This window comes from Hydra vulgaris, chromosome 14 (assembly GCF_038396675.1).
Source record: "Hydra vulgaris chromosome 14, alternate assembly HydraT2T_AEP".
In the NCBI taxonomy this organism is placed as follows: domain Eukaryota; kingdom Metazoa; phylum Cnidaria; class Hydrozoa; order Anthoathecata; family Hydridae; genus Hydra; species Hydra vulgaris.
Genome location: NC_088933.1, coordinates 15201355 through 15210000, shown reverse-complemented (window position 1 = coordinate 15210000; position 8646 = coordinate 15201355). Strand labels below are relative to the sequence as shown.

The 8646-nt window shown below is 33.6% G+C and overlaps 1 protein-coding gene across 2 annotated transcripts in view; it reads left to right on the top strand.

Moving 5' to 3' along the window:
- LOC136090623 (lens fiber membrane intrinsic protein-like) overlaps window positions 1–8646 on the top strand; it is a 44014-nt gene that overhangs the window by 20130 nt on the left and 15238 nt on the right. The window lies entirely within an intron of this gene.

The following is an 8646-nucleotide window of genomic DNA, read 5'->3' as shown; positions in this document are numbered from 1 at the left end:
GGGTACTGTCATCTTTTTTATTTTGGACTCAGTTAATTTTAAAAAATGATTACACTTTGTAACTGTTCTGTGCTAGAAAGAGCCAAAAATTTTTCGTTTATAGTTTTTATTGTGTTTAGTATTTTATAATTATTGTGTTTTAAAAAACACAAAAGTGAAAGTAAGTAAACACAAAAGTGAAAGTAAACCCAGTACATAACCTACTAGAACTAACTGGACAACTTCAATGTTCTATTTTAGGAATAAATCAATCAAAAAGTAAAACAACTGATCTCAAATAATCAATATATAATTTTATACTCATATATTTAATGCATGTAACATTTAACCAGGTAACTATTTTATTTTGCAACTTTGTAGCATTTTTTATTTTTTTTCAGGAAGATGCAGTTCCTTTCTTTTTTATGGTCACAATATCTGTAAACGATATCTTCACTAATTTTCTTATCGTAAAACATCTTGTTTGATGACCATTCAGCTGTAATTTTTGGTATTTCAAGAGATACTTCATTAAAAATACATGTATGCTATTTAACAACAATATTCAATAGCCTATTAGGCTTTCTTTTTTTCTTTTAGCTTTAAAAAACGTAAATACATTTGCATTTTCTTTTGCAATTCCTCGAAAGTATCTATTTAGTCATTTAGGTTTTTGATCATGATGAATTAAGAGCTAATAGTAGCAGCGACAGTATTGTTTAGTTTATTTTTTTTAATAACAAAGTAACCGTCTTTACTTAATTCCCTACATCAAAATAATTTCGAGACCAGGCCTCTGAAATGAACTTGGCTAATGCTTGAATAGCGAATTCCAGGTGTGGGCGCACGTGATGATGTAAGGCATTCGTCAGAGATGAATGCATCTGCTTTGGAATGCTTCTCTGAGTAGGCATATTTTGCAATTGGCTTTTAAGACTGCAGACTCCACTTAGGCACGGAAATTAAGGTCATTCGATATCAGAACAACTAGATCTTGTTCAGTTTCAGTTTCCTCCAGGTTTCGACGAGTACCTTTTATGCTTGTCATTGAATAGACTTGATTACGTTTTCTGCTACCACGACCAACATGCATTATTTTGCACTTTTCCACATTAAAGAACATCAACCATTTGTAAAACCATTTTTTGGCTTAATCAATGTCTGTCAATTTTATGATGTTCATTAATTTACTATCATCTGCGTAGAGCTTGAACTGGCTAGTAATATTGTCCGGCAGATCGTTTTTAAATTGTACTAAAGGGCCGAGGACGAGGACGGCCGAGGGCCGAGGACGCTTCCTTAAGGGACGCCACTTGTGACTTTTTTCCAATCTGAAGTGAATATTTTGGCAGTTGAATGAGTATCAATGATAACACGCTTTTGTCTATTAGTGAGTCAAGATTTCTCGTTGATGCTATATGCTTTCAATTTGCTCAATAGGCGATTGTGTGGAACTTTATCAAATGCTTTTGCAAAATCAGTGTATATCACATTGACTGGATCTGTGGGCGGCTTCTGTGAGGAAGTCGCAAGTTTCTGGGAGATTAGTTAAAAAGCTTTTTCGTTGAATGAATCCGTGTTGTGCCATGCTTATTAAACCGTTTAAGTTAGAGTATAGCACTATTTTTTCATGTAATATGCTCTTGAATATTTTGCATGGTTTGGATGTGAGAGAAACTGGTCTATAATTTGATGCTTTTAGTTTAATTCCTATATGGAAAAGGTGCGTGATGTTGGATTTCCTCCACAGGTCTCCTACATGGCTGGTTGAGAAGGATTTCTTGAAAATTAACGTTAGAGGCAATGCGAAAGCTTCTGTTTGAGTACACGATAGTGAACGTTATCAACATCGAGAGATTTAAATTCGTCTAGGTTTGCCAGTCGAGCATGGATCTCGTTGATTGAAAAGATATTCGTGTCTAATATACATTTTTTGTCAGTTCGGGTTCTAATTCAGGCACAGGTCCGTCTGGCTCGTTGACAAAGTCTGATTGGAAATAATTGTTCAGGGTTGTGCAAATAATACAAACATCTGTTGAAATTGTTCCATCAGTTGTTTCTATCGAGTTGAATACATATTTTGAGTTGTTTTTGTTTTTGATATTTGCGCGTAGCTTTTTAGTGTCGTTTTTATATAAATTAGCTGTGTTCTCTTCATAATCTAACACGCACAGTGGAAAATAAAGGTCTGTTTGGGATCAAAAATCAATAACTTTTGCTACTAATGATAAAGTATTAAAATTTTTCACAAATATAAAGAAGTATATGAGGCTTCTAAGGAAATATTTTTTATAAAAAAAAATTAAATATAAAACTTTTAAGTAAAACTCAATACGTCCTCATTTGTAACTTATATAGAACATTTCCTGGCATGATGAAGGCAAAATGTTTTATAATCTTTATTACGAGATTCTTGCGCATCTTCTGACAGTTGACCAATAGGCTGTACTGCAAAATGTTTTATGAAATTTTCTTCATAAAGTAAAATTTTGTGTACTGAAGACAGCACAAAGTACCAGCTATATTTACTCACATAAATATGGGCAGTTTCTGTAGCATGTCCCAAAACTTTTAGCACTTATCATAACACTTGAGGAGAGAGCTTCTAGAATTATGTAAAGTCGCTCAATCAAATTTTTATTTACTCCGGTGATTTCAAAAGAGCAGTTTGGATTGTAAAAAAATCTTCTAGCAATATTACCATGATTGGTAATATTGCTGTAAAAAACGCTTCTGTACCAAGGTCTGTAAAAGGTTCATATTTCACTCATATTCTTTTAGAACTTTTGTTAATAGTAGATGGCCGTTAAGAGTGTATTTGGCTTTTTATTTCATCTACAACAACTTTAGTTTTCTTAGGAGTCTCTTTGCAAAATTCTATGCATATAGGTCAACAAAAACGTACAGACGAAGGAGCCGGATTTTGCCAAACAACTGCGCCAGTTACCTCATCAACTAATTTGATCGTTATTAAAGAACTAATAAACAAATTCGCATCAGAAATAAGTTCAGATTCCATCGGAAGTTTCTGCTTATACTCGCTTTGGCCAGAGGAGCCATTACAACCCCATTTACTTTACAAAATTAATTGTTTAAATTTATTGTTGTACACGGAATCTATAGTCAAAATTCTATTTACAGTGTGATTCAAAAAATATTGCAGGTCCATAAATTTTGCATGTGTGTTCGTAATTTCTATTGCTGAAGATGGTGGATGGCAAGTTTGTTTAACTTCTTGCAACTTATAATAGGGTGGGAATAAGGAACAGTTTTTTTCGTCTGTCAACTTCCTCAAGTATAAACATTGTGCTTTAGTTAAATCTAAATCAACAAATACGCTGAGTGCTTCTTCATCTGTCAGTAAAACGTTTGTATTTTCCATAAAAATCGAAACAGAGACCTTTTTTTTTCGGCAAACCTTAATGCTTCCACATTCTGTTCTTCATTGAACGTAATGCCTGAAGATACGCATTAAAGATATGCTCGAATCCAATTTCCTTAACAAATGTGGAATTTTTTTTTTACTGGTCTCTGACAAATCTCCATAGAACATACGCGGTCTTCCACGTTTTTCAAATGATCTAGATGGCGTGGGGTCTGTTATTGCGTTTTTTGATTTTGGTAAAAATACACTATATTCCGAACCTAACCAATTACTGCTGTTAGATAAAAAAGCATTCACTTTCCGTGACGTCTTGGTCCATCGTTTGAAAAACGATGGAATAATGTTTCTTTGAATATCACTAACAATGAAAAACAAGCTATCCTGAGAAACTTGATAACTTTCTTTTAAAACTATTGATAGTGTCTCAGTTGTTTTTCCTCCATCAATATAGGAAAGTTACAGTTGACGTTTCGAGCACTTAAAAGCTGTCATTTTAAAGAGTATTTAAATTCCTCTGGGAATTTGTTGCAGTTATATAAATATATCAACTCTTTATATAATATTTTTTAAATGACGCAATTTTTACAAATTGCTGATAAAATTTTCACCACAAAATGCAAAAATAATTTAATGTATGTCCATCAAAATTAATTCTTAATAAAAATTGCACAAAAAAACTTTTGTTATAAACAGATAGTCTGAAACCACGAAAAAAAGCAATTTTCTGTTTTCTGATATTTATTACATTTTTATCTATAACTTTGTAAACCGCACGTATCCTCACCTGATTTTTAATAAATCATTTTTATAGACACCTAAGCTACTAATTAATTATAAAACTAAAGCGTCGGGAAGCGTCGGTAACTGCCAAAATTATCGGTGAACTTTAGGAATTTTTTTTTCTTTCTTCCTTTATAGCTCAATTAATTATTTGTAAACAAAACCATATAATTAAAAAAATGGAATTGTTTTAAAATTTCCATAGCATGATGCTTTCAAAAATATATAATACTTTATACTTATTAATTAAAAGTTTTATAGAAAAAAACTTTTAAAGTTATAAAACAGATAAGTTTAAAATGAAAGTCTTCAAAAATATGAAACGGTAGGGCTTCAAAATCGATCTTTTTACACAAAATTAGGTAAAATTCCTACATTATAGTAAAGATTGACTATTAAACTATTTAAAAAAATAAAATTTCAGTAGTGAAATTTGAACAAAAAACATTTATAGTACGATTCTGTAGTACTATTTTTCATGTGTCTCTGAGCTCTCTATAAGTATGGCGACCAGAGGCGATATATTTATTCCAAAGTCCAATAGCTTTTACAACTTCGTCTGTTATCCATAGTTCGTGTTTTTTCTTCAAGGGTAAGGTAGTCGACGGAATGAATTCTGTTGTTAGTTTGTCGTACACTTCTAGGAATAGATTGTAACATTCGTTAGCTGTTTAGTTTTCGAAATAAACTGTTCCAATCGGTTAAACTTAATTTCAGGGAAAGTTAGTGTAGTCGACTCTGCTCCAGATGTAGTGTTTTTGTTGCACGATCGGTGCCACGTCTATCATGCCATTCAGAACGAATTAACCCGTAATTAGAGCGTAAGATTGTCCCATAGGAATGTCCCCGAATGAGTCTACCTATTTTATTTCTATCAAGAGATCTGGTTTGTCTGTAATTACTAGGTCGAGACTACTGTTTGGCTCTAAAAATCTGTTGTTACAATATGTTTTAAAGGTGATCAATTGTGTGAGTAGGCATTCGTTTAAGCAATCTTGAAGTCTCATGTCTCCTGGTTGTTCATTTTGCACGTTCGCTGTTGTCGCCACGCCGCCGCCAATCTCAATATACTCATAAAAAGTGTGGCTAAAATTAAAGTTACCATAGATTAGAATGAAATTACACTCTAACCTTTGGGCGGCAGCTTTAGAAGCTTTGATAGATGCTATACAGTTTTGAGATTTTTGCCATTTAGGTCGTGTGGTCGATATATACATCCGAGAAGAATGGAATTGTTGCCAAACCTAATAATGCGCTACATATGTTCAATGGAGTCTGAGTTTAGTTGTGAAGAATTAATTTTTAGTGTAGTTAATTCTTTTTGTATATACAGTATTGAACAAAACATTTGCAACAAGCATCGAACAATGCTAAAAAGTGTTCCTAATTTTACATGTCTTAAAAACGAAACAAACTATACTAACACAGCAAACAGTTCAGGAGTCTGGAGTCATAGCATGCCATGGGATGAGCAATTAGCTGTCAGCACACAGGCAGAATTTTGTTGACAAATGCCATTTTGCAGCGGACAAAACAAGAGCAACTTTTTTAGTTTGTTTCAAATTTGTTAAGTCTGGTCCGTGTCTACATCACGGAAGTTTTTTAACAATTAAAGGAAGTATCCAGAAGTTTCCAACAGTTTCCAGAAACATGCAGAAGCTTCCAGAAGTTTCCAGAAGAAGCATCTTGAAGCATCCAGAAGCATCCAGAAGTATCCAGAAACATTCATAAGCTTCCAGAAGCATCGAAAAGAAGCATTTAGAATCTTCCAGAACAGGTTCACACAGGTTTATTTTACTATATAAGAGACATGTAAATCGACATGTAATTCAGTCAGTATATGGAAGTCAATCAGTCAGTATTATCAAGACAGTTTATCGAAGTGAGTTTTATCAAAGTGTTTTATCAAAGAACATCAATACAAAAAGTGAAATACAACAAGTGTTTCATTACATCAATACAGTCCACATCCAATCAAGACAATGTGTTTCACAGAGCATTATTGTATCATCACAAGGTGAATGTAACACGGTAAATCTTGAGATGCGTGATTATTTATTTTTATTATTTTTATGACTTCAAGTGCAAAAATGGCTTTCGACAGACTTGGATTGGAACTAATAAAGAAAACTATTGGCAATTACGTAAGTGGAATGTCACCTAAAAGTATTTGTGATAAATATCTCGTGAAAAAATGGACCGTATCAAGACTATGTTCCAAATATCGTTTTACGGGGAAGTTGGCAGCAGATAACAAAGGTGGATGACCGCGTTCCACCACTTCTAGAGAGGATTCTATGATCGTCAGATCCGTCAAGAAGGATCCCTGGATATCATCAGTCGAGATACAAAAGCAATTAGAGCTGCTTGTATCAGACCGAACAATCAGACGACGTGCTGTTGAAGCCGGATTGTTTTCTCGACGCCCTGCAAAGAAACCGCTGGTTTCACTAAAAAACCAGAAGAAAAGACTCTTGTTTGCTACATCTCATCTTGACTGGAATGTGCAGAAATGGCGAACTGTCCTGTTCAGTGATGAATCAAAGTTCAACATAATTGGGAGCGATGGCATTTACCGTGTACGTCGACTGGCCGGAAAACGCCTCCATTTACGTTACTGCCGTAAGACCGCGAAGCATGGTGGAGGCAATGTAATGGTCTGGGAGTGTTTTTTTGCTAACGGCCTAGATCCAATACATCGAAACAATGGAATAATGGACCATTTCATATATAAAAATATCCTAAAGATGTTATGTTACCTCATGCTGAATAGAATATGCCAATAAAATAGGTTTTTCAGCAAGACAACGATCTGAAACACACTGCAAAAGTAGTCAAGCAGTGGTTACAAGACAACCACCTATCTGTGATGGATTGGCCGCCTCAATATCCGGATCTCAACCCTATCGAGAACTTGTGGGAAATGCAGCACTTTTATATAAGGAAACTAAATTAGCATTATTTGGTTGCACTCGTTTTGTCCGATACTGCAAATGGCCACGCTTTGTTGCGTTTATTTTTATTTAACGAGCATGGCTTGTTGGCCAAAAAGCGGATATTTACAAGTAACAGATTATTTTTATTTATTACAGGAACGCTGGGTGTTATTTAGGTGTTTTTCAGGTGGATGAGTTTTTTTGAGCGGTGCTTGTTGTAGCTGCTGTATTGCTTCATCAATATTCGCTGAGAGCTGTTGTTGCTGAGACGAACATATACTTATTTTTCTCGTTTGACTTTGTGTCATTGATACGGCATACTTGACCGGCTCTTTTGTGGATAACATTCCGAAACGGTTTGTCAAGAATCCCAGCATCTTTCCGTTCTTCGTTTTTTTTTTAAGTCTAGCTCGAGTTTCGTTGAACGTTACTTCCTTGAACTGAAGTCCTATCTCCTCGTGCGAAAACTCCGTTTTCATACGAGAATTGCAGTGTTTTCAAAAAACGGTGGTTTGTTCCCTTTTATTTGCAAGAGAGGCTTAAATAATATTGCAGTTATGAACAGTTTCTTTTTTACTTGTGTTTAGGAATCATGCTTGATTGATCGTGAAGTCATCAAGACCACAAGCCTTGATGAACTTCGTAACGCATGTCTCGTCGAATTTCTCGTCGAATCTCATTCGAGGGGCTATTAACTGATAGCTTAACTATATAGTTAAACTATCAGTTAGTATTTGATAAATATAAATTAACAGTTAAACTTATAGGCATATAAATTGACAACTTTCAAATTATGTTTTATTAACCATTTAAATAATATTTTACATCCACGCATTTGTAGTAGCACACGGAGAAGATAATAAACCTCTTTTGGATGCGGATGTCCAATGGACGTCCAAGGACGTACTATTTTGGACTTTGACGTTTTTGGACGTCCATTAGACGTTCAAAGCGTACGATATTGGACGTGGACGACTGGACCTAAACGGTACATCGTATGGACGTCCAAGAACGTGCCCATTGGGTTATGAATCCATACAACCTAAAAGCATACAAACATGGAACAATCTTCTTTCCGAACTAAAATCTTAAACACCGTTCCTAAAATTTAAAACTGATTTCTTAAACTTTTTTGAAAGAAAATATAATTTATAAATTTTTTTCCTTTTAACAACTTATTATTACTAAATATTGTTTATAAGCCTTATATTTTTCAACAACCTATTTTTTATAAACCTAACTGTGAGCTTCTATTTGTTCTAATTTGTTCTTTTTTAGTGTCAGTCAGTGCAACCGCGGACAAAAGTTTATTATTGCTCAAGTCTTAAACAACTTTCAATTGATAATAAATTAACTTTTGTTTATTTTAATTTTTCATTAACAACAATATTTTCATTAGTGTTCGCTTCAAAACTATTACTATTAATATTATTATATTTTTATTATAATAAGTATCATATTTCTTACTGTTGTTAATATTGTTATAATTACTTTTATATTACTGCTTTGTTAAATAGTTATTGTTCTTTTTTTATTATTACTGATACTATTTTTAATATTATTGTT